Raw genomic sequence first — 7,540 nt, 5'->3', positions numbered from 1 at the left:
ATGTTAATGAGAGAACTAGAAAGCCTGTCTCGAATACAGGCACGAGGTGGGGAGGAAGAAAATGGGGGGTATTGGTGGTGGGAATGTTGCACTGGTGAAGGGTGGTGTTTTTTATGACTGAAACCCAACTACAATCATGTTTGTAATCATGGTGCTTAAATAAAGATATTATCAAAATAAATGACCTAGTAATATTTTTCAGGAATAACAAACTAATTGCAAATAGAGTACAGTATCTGTCTTAAAACTTGAGGCCTTGAGTTTAATCCCTGGCACTAACTCACATGCAGAAGGCAATCCTGATGTCAATGCCATTTGAGATTCCCAACACCACAACTACAACATCCCCTGCGTTAACATATCTGAGACCTAGGAAGGCACCAAGTTTTAAAAGACTCTAACTACCTGAGGGAGGGACTTTTCAAAGCTGTCTATTATTGATTGAATCTTTTCAAAGCTGCCTGTACTTGCAGAGAGGGTGCATGAAAAGTAGCACCTCTAAGAAAGGACGTTTGGAAAGTAACCTGTACTCACAGGCATAAGGGCCCTAAAAAACCTTGGTTGCTTGTCCATGAGGCATTAAGGAAAAAAAGGGGATGTATCATAAATATTAACTGAGACATAATTTCAGCTGACATTCTAAAGATTACTCAGATTTAACATACGAATTCAAATAGTCTATATCTAATAATTATTACTCCCTTTTCTTAGAGCCTCTCTTAAAGATTATGCAGATACCCTCCCTCCTTTTTTCCTCCTTCCCTCCCTTCATCCCTTCTTCCTCTCCTCCTTTCCTCACTTCCTCATTTCTTCTTCCTTTTACTTCCTCCCTCCTTCCTTCCTGAAGGGCCACGTTCTCTTGGAGATTGGTTGAGGTTTGATTATCCCAGAACTCCCAAAAGGAAAGGCAATTACCATTCCCCTATCCAACAAGGACCAGGACGCAGTTCCAGTCGTACAGATCCGCCGTAAATAATCCAGATAAACAAGAGGGTAATAGGAGGCAAGAAGGTCGGACACAAAATCCTTTGCCCGTTAGCCAACTGCTCCAAAATCTAAAGCCAGCTTGCCTGTTGCAAGAAGACCCTTTCCTCCCAGCTCTTCTCCTATTTTTTCAGAACCAAAGAGCGCCCCCTACCTGAAAGGTTTTAAGTGGAAAAGCAGGCAAAGAAAGCATACCAAAGAGAAAAAAAAAATGGGGGGGGGGGTGTCACACTCAGCGGCCCTCAGGAGTTACTCCTGGCTCTATGCTCAGAAGTAGCTCCAGGCAGGCTTTGAGGACTGTTACACCCCACTCATGAAGGGCACACATCAGAAGGGCTTTTTAGCCTTCTTAGGTGTAGTGCACTCCTGAAAAAGAATTATTTGCCAAAAAAGCCCGCTTAGAGTAGTCAAATCAGTTGACCCTTTGCGTGGATTGTTTGGCTATAATTCTAAACGTGGCTGTGACTATCTCTCTTTATTTTTGACCATTATTAGAAATCAGGCCTCAGTATTTCTTTCTAACAAAGGAGGACAGTATCAAATCCCGCCAAAAGTCTCCCACTGACCAGTTCTTTGTGATCTCTGCTACCTTGGTGCCAAGATCATGTTTTTTCCAAAACTTAGCTCATGATGAAAGCAATTTTCGGTTTTCCCCCAAAATTCTAAAACATTTCTCTCTCTTCCTACTTCCCTGAAAATTACCTGGTTTCTCCTGCTTACCCAAAACAAAAGCTAACCCACAACATAACTTCTTTTTACCTTCAGTATCGGTTCTTTAATATGCAGATTTTAGCCATGGCCTTCCATTCTGCTTCCCTGACCATCTCCCACTTTCTTTGATCTCCAAAATTATACCCCGCATTCCAGAGCTCACCCCTTAAAAGTCACCCAGCTCAAAAAATAAATTTGTCTTCGTCTTTTCAGATGCAAGTCCCCATACATCATGTGTGGTAATTTATTTCTACAATATTGTTCCGTTTTTCCATCCATTTCATGTTCCCACTCTCTCCCCGTGAAAGGTTCCCGGACTCTACGAAGAAGCTGCTTAGAGACGCTGGCTTCTGCAGCAGGGGACCATATGGGATGCCGAGGTCTGTCCTGTGTTGGCCGTGTGCAAGGCAAATGGCTTACCACTGTGCTATCACTCCAGCCCCCAAAGAGAAATATTATAAAAGCTTCTAAATACCTAACACCTCTCTCCTTTCTTCTTCTTCCCTCCTTCCCTCCTAAATGAAAAAAAAATTACTCAGATATATAAACACATCTTATGAGGAACATTTATATAGTTTCTATTTAATCTTATAGAATAGTTACTCTCAAATCTAGCTTTGCTGTTAGCCTATGTGTGTTCATATTAAGGGTTAACATTTCAGGCCCCAGTTCTGAGTGCATAAATTAGAATAAGACCAAAACAATATTAGTCACTGGAAAACTGATCTTACTGACTAGGAACCTCAGATTAGCAAAAAGCGACTTCAAAAGTGAAACTGCTTTGCATTAGAATATGCTTTGAGCAATTTGCCCCTGTGCCTTTTTTAGCAAATTAGCTTTGTCTGAAAATTATGACTTATCAAGAAATTGTATATAAATATTTTACCTTTTGTTTTGAATAAAAGAAACAGAGATAGAATCCAACTTGAGTCTTTGGCCTCTGTCTCCCACAGCCACTCTGTGCACCCACCTTTCTTTGTGGTTTTTGGGCCACACCCGACTGTGCTCAGGGGTTACTCCTGGCTATCTGCTCAGAAATAGCTCCTGGCAGGCACGGGGACCATACGGGATGCCGGGATTTGAACCAACCACCTGGGGCCCTGCATCGGCTGCTTGCAAGGCAAACACCACTGTGCTATCTCTCCGGCCCCAACATTCTTTTTTTGTTGTTGTTCGTTTTTTTGGTTTTTGTTTTTGGGTCACACCCGGCAGTGCTCAGGGGTTACTCCTAGCTTCATGCTCAGAAATCACTCCTGGCAGGCTCGGGGAACCATATGGGATGCCGGGATTCCAACCAATGACCTTCTGCATGAAAGGCAAACGCCTTACCTCCATGCCATCTCTCCGGCCCCGGTGCACCCACCTTTCAAGGGACCCCAAAGATTCCTTAGTGTCAGGACTAATCAGTCTGTGACACACAACTCACAAAGTATGTGAGCTCTGGCACACCACTAGCAATGTGTGTGAGGACCATAATTAAAAGGTCTAACCCTCAGAGAGCACCACAACCAAGAGTACCATTCCCACCTGTACAATAAAAATAAAATATAAATCCACGAATTGGTGAGCCCACCCTAGGCACTGTTTCTAACTCCTCAGGCGAACGGGTCTGATGAAGCAGGGTAGCAACAGAGAAATAATACCAAGCAGTCAGAAAAGATATTCATTGGGATGTTCTGTTTATAACTGAAACCCAACTACAGACATCCTTGTAATCATGGTGCTTAAATAAAGATTTATTAAAAAAAAAAAGATAGTCATTGGAGTCAGCTCTCTCTGGCATTTGCTCTCTCTCTCTGCCATGTGCTCATTCTCCCTCTCTTCAGCCCCAAACCAGACCCCATTTTTTATTATTCAGAGCCCCACCCACCAAAACGGGGGGGGGGGGGAGGTCCTGTAATCCAGGTGGACTTTTACATACCAAAAGAAAAGGTGAGGGAAAAAGGAAATTGGGGAAAGTGTTCACTTTACACCCATCCACCTGGCATCAGAGACAGCTTAGGCTCTATGTGCCTACCACATGATGTACTGAAGATAACTTTAGGTGTGCAGATCATGGAAAATGTAGCTCTGAGACCAGATCTTTGAGTCTTGCTTTGTCTCAGTAATGATTGATTACTTGAACCCTCATCCAAAACTCAGTGGGTGTCCATAGTATTTTCTCTAATGTTAGAAACAAAAGTGATGTGCATTTCAGCTTTAAACCTGGCAAGAGACTTTTAGAAAATGACTTAAATTTCCTGTATAATGGTGATTATTGATTCCCCACAGTGTTCTCTTAAAATAATCAAAGCCAGCTAAAAGTACATATTTTATATGTAAAATGTTTTGGAGCACTCTGCATTTTGATGGAAACTGACAGATTAAAATTTTTAACAAATACACTCACTGTGAAGGCTAACATACACTTCCAGACAATTTTTGAGTGCTGTGGATTCCATTTATTCTTGTCACCATAGCAACAAGAGGAATCACTATTATTTTCATCATAGCATTTCCAGTTATTTTCTCTTTGTGTGTAGACCAGAAGCAAAATGAGAAAGAACAATGCTGGCCAGAAGGCAGATCATAAACTCTTCATTTACTCCCAGAGTTCAAGGCTGCTCTGAGGCAAACAACACCCTTTGGACATTAGAATCCTGTGTTCAGGTCTCTGGTTATTCAAATATTTTTACTTTTTAAAAGATTGACTTCAAACCTTGTCGCTCTGTCCTTTTTAACTGAAGAGGAATAGAGGAAGGTATTTATTCAATTAAATAAGCTCAGAAAAAATGTAAAAGCCCTTCAGTTATCAAAGTTTTCCTTTGGGAAAGTTTAATCCATTGACCCTATGACATTCTAGTCATCAGGTGGAACACTGGAGCCCTCATGGCTGAGCTTCCTATGGCCAGAGTCAGTGAGCAAGGGTCACAAGAGAAGAACCTTGTATCCAACGTCTCCAGGTCTCTGTGGTCCAGGAACCCTGAGAAGAGGAAGTGGAGTAAGTAAAGCCGGAAGTCTCCCAGAAGTCTTTCCCCATACACATGTGCATATTGTCTTTTCTATATATGACTGGCAGGCTCGGGACTCACTGCTGGATAGGAGTACATGCCACCATCATGCTCCTGCCTGCAGCATCCTGCCCAGACCCTTCCCACTTCCCAACATCTCTGATACCCTTCAGGTGTGGCTCAGAATGGGCCTAGTGTGTTGACCTCCCATTATGGTCTTCTGCCTCCTGAGGAGTATGGAATCTGTCCATGCTCTGATCCTTCCTGCAGCACAGGCCCAGTTTCCTCAGTGAAGCTCCCTTTACTTAACAGATGAAGTGCACTCCTTGCTATTTTCTTTTCTTTCTTTGTTTTGTTTGGGGGGCATACCCGGTGGCACTCAGGGGTTACTTCTGACTCTGCACTCAGAAATCACTCCTGGCAAGCATGGGGGACCATATAGCATATCGGGATTCAAACCACTGTCCGTTCTAAATAGGCTGCACACAAGGCAAACACTCTACTACTGTGCTATCTCTCTGGCTCCTTCATTGCTATTTTTCAATTTATTTTTTTATTGTCAAGGTTTTTTTTTTCTTTTTCTTTTTTGTTGTTGGGCCACACCAGGCAGCACTCTGGGGTTACTCCTGGTTCTAAGCTCAGAAATTACTCCTTGCATGCTCTGGAGACCATTAGGGATGTCTGAGATGGAACCTTGACTGGCTGCATGCAAGGCAAATGCCCTACTTATTGTGCTATCGCTCTGGCCCCTCTCAAGGATATTCAAGAGTGTAAATGTTCGGGGCTGGAGAGATAACATGGAGGTAGAGCGTTTGCCTTTCATGCAGAAGGTCAGTGGTTCAAATCCTGGAACCCCATATGGTCCCTTGAGCCTGCCAGGAGTGATTTCTGAGCATAGAGCCAGGAGTAACCCCTGAGAGCTGCCAGGTGTGACTCAAAAACAAACAAACAAAAAGAGTGTAAATGTTTATGTTTTCAGAGTGCAGTATTATTCCTAGGAGCATTGACTTATACTCAGAAAGTGCTTCTTCCCTATTGTCGCTGGATATTAATACCATGATATTTTTTATATCCCACAAATGAGTTTGATCATTCTATGTCTATATCTTTCCCCTGACTCATTTCTTTACACATAATACTCTCCATATCCATCCATGTATAAGCATGGATAAGCACATTTCAGGACTTCATTTCTCCCAAAAGCTATGTAATATCCTATTATGTAAATGTACCATAGTTTCTTTATCCATTCATCTCTTCTCAGGCACTTGGGTCATTTCCAGATTCTAGCTATTATGAATAGTACTGCAATGAACAGAGGAGTACAAAGACATTTTTGCATGTGTTTTGAGGCCCCTAGGGTATATTCGTAGGAGTGATGTTGCTGGGTTATATTGACATTCGATTTCTAGTTGTTTGGGCCATGAAAGGAGAAAAGGTGATATGCATAATACCTCTTCAGTAATATTGCAAACCACAGTGTCTAAAAGGGAAAAAAGGAGAGAGAAAGAGAGAAGATAAACGTCTGCTACATAGGTAGGCAGGGAGGGAGGGCAAGAGGAAAATTGGGGACATTGGTAGCTGGAAACTATGTATCTCATGGTGACTCAATTAAAGAATTTATATAAATAGAGATAGCACAGACGTTTGCCTTGCAAGCAGCCGATCCAGGACCTAAGGTGGTTGGTTCGAATCCCGGCATCCCATATGCCCCCCACCTGCCTGCCAGGAGCTATTTCTGAGCAGATAGCCAGAAGTAACCCCTGAGCAGTGCCAGGTGTGGCCCAAAAACTAGATAGATAGATAGATAGATAGATAGATAGATAGATAGATAGATAGATAGATAGATAGATAAATTTACCTCCACCCAAAAAAGTGCCTTATGGAAGGGTCCACAACCTATTTCCCATTGAATTTTAATGTCACCTGTCACATAAAAAATGTTTTCTTCCACAACATGAAACTACAGTAAAGGCTAAGCTTCCTCTGCTGGAAAGCACTCCAGTGCTCCATTTTCTTCCCATTCTTTTTTTTTTTTTTTTTTTTTTTAATATGGAACGCTTCACGAATTTGCGTGTCATCCTTGCGCAGGGGCCATGCTAATCTTCTCTGTATCGTTCCAATTTTAGTATATGTGCTGCCGAAGCGAGCACTTTCTTCCCATTCTTACAATGTTGGGACCTGAATTCTGAACAAGGAGGGATGCCATCTTGTAAAGGCCACATGGCAGGCTTCTTCTCAGGTCCTGAGCAGGGAGATATGCCATTTTGTAAGAACCACATGGTGTAAGCTTTTACCTCTCCCCCAACTTCCTGCCTGTCTCACCTGGATTGTGAAACACACACACACACACACACACACACACACACACACAGCTGGAAGGGGTCTGTAATTAAGAGTGGCCTGGGGGGAAGAGTGACAAGGAGATGCAACAGGAAGAGCAGAAACAGCATGGATGCAGAGGCAGCAAGATAGTTGGAGGGCAGTTGAAGGAGGCTGCTTAAAAAGTGTAGTTTAGAAGCCATGTGAGATATGCGCATGGCAGTTAGAGTCTTGTAATAAAGCGGATGTCTCCTGAAACTTCATCTGACTGTCTGTGGATCATTTCTTCGCTGTCACCCTGATACCTTTAGACCCGCCTTGCCATAGGGGCTGCAGACACTGGGCCCGGCCGAGAAAGGCCTCACCATCAATCTATCCACCCCTAGGACTTTATAATTAACAATTAATACAACATAAACCACATGTTAGGTCTTCACAAGCCTGTTTCCATAGTCCCCGCCCCCAAGCTACCTGGCCATACCAGGTAGCCTATCAGGGAAGGATAAGGGAGCAGTAGGAAGGCATTCCTAGAC

General features: G+C 42.9%; 1 non-coding gene across 1 annotated transcript; it reads right to left on the bottom strand.

The window, feature by feature from the left end:
* Positions 1-6,731: 6,731 nt before the first annotated feature.
* On the bottom strand, positions 6,732-6,838 carry LOC125996739 (U6 spliceosomal RNA). Its single transcript, XR_007491426.1, has one exon. It is a non-coding gene; the product is annotated as a U6 spliceosomal RNA (small nuclear RNA).
* Between the last annotated feature and the right edge of the window lie 702 nt (positions 6,839-7,540).

This window comes from Suncus etruscus, chromosome 1, assembly GCF_024139225.1.
Source record: "Suncus etruscus isolate mSunEtr1 chromosome 1, mSunEtr1.pri.cur, whole genome shotgun sequence".
NCBI lineage: Eukaryota > Metazoa > Chordata > Mammalia > Eulipotyphla > Soricidae > Suncus > Suncus etruscus.
The sequence above is the reverse complement of the archived record's forward strand: the minus strand, read 5'-3'. Positions and strand labels throughout refer to the sequence as shown.